Source organism: Lathyrus oleraceus, chromosome 3, assembly GCF_024323335.1.
Source record: "Lathyrus oleraceus cultivar Zhongwan6 chromosome 3, CAAS_Psat_ZW6_1.0, whole genome shotgun sequence".
NCBI lineage: Eukaryota > Viridiplantae > Streptophyta > Magnoliopsida > Fabales > Fabaceae > Lathyrus > Lathyrus oleraceus.
In genome coordinates, this window is record NC_066581.1 from 182,048,468 (window position 1) to 182,049,343 (window position 876).

Sequence of the window (876 nt, forward strand, 5' to 3'; positions counted from 1 at the left end):
GGGTTCCACATATCTCACAATCCGACGAAACTACGGCTACAGTATTCGGGTTTATGTACATATGCTCGACCTTGAGGGCTAATGCGTCCATTTTAGCTTGCATCATGTCTATAGAGCTTAGTTCATGCACTCCTCCTTGGGCTTCCTTCTTCTCCACTGTCGCTCATTCGACTCCCCATGATTGATGGTTTTGAGCCATATCTTCGATGAGGGCACTAGCTTCAGGATAAGGTTTGTTCATCAGAGCACCGCCTGCGGCAGCGTCGATGGTCATCTTTGTGTTGTAATGAATTCCATTATAGAAGGTTTGAATGATTAACCAATTTTCTAAACCATGAGGTGGGCATGCTCGTAACAACTCTTTATATCTCTCCCAAGCTTCGAACAACGATTCTCCTTGGTTTTGGGTAAATTAAGTTATATGGTTTCGAAGAACGGCGGTCTTATTCGGGAGAAAATATCTAGCAAGAAAAACTCTTCTAAGGTTATCCCAAGTCGTAATGGAATTGGGTGGAAGGGAATCTAACCATGATAGGGCTTTATCTCTGAGGGAAAAAGGAAATAATCTTAAACGTATTGCCTCAGGAGAAGCTCCATTGGTTTTAAAAGTATTTTCTAATTGAAGAAATATTTTTAAATGTTGGTTTGGGTTTTCAGTAGCGAGACCTGCGAATTGTCTCTGTTGCACTAGTTGCAACAGAGATGGTTTAAGTTCAAAATTATTAGCTGGGATAGTTGGGTTTACTATACTAGAACTAGGTTCTTCATTTGATGGTTAAGCGAAGTCCTTAAGAGGTCTTTGGTTTTGATCTTCGACCATAGCTCTCTTAATTCTATGAAAGAATAAACGTGCGCGAGCGTAACGTTCAGGTTCCG

General features: G+C 41.1%; 1 non-coding gene across 1 annotated transcript; it reads left to right on the forward strand.

The window, feature by feature from the left end:
- Nucleotides 1–329: 329 nt before the first annotated feature.
- On the forward strand, nucleotides 330–436 carry LOC127133947 (small nucleolar RNA R71). The gene has a single exon (XR_007807739.1). It is a non-coding gene; the product is annotated as a small nucleolar RNA R71 (small nucleolar RNA).
- Nucleotides 437–876: the final 440 nt, after the last annotated feature.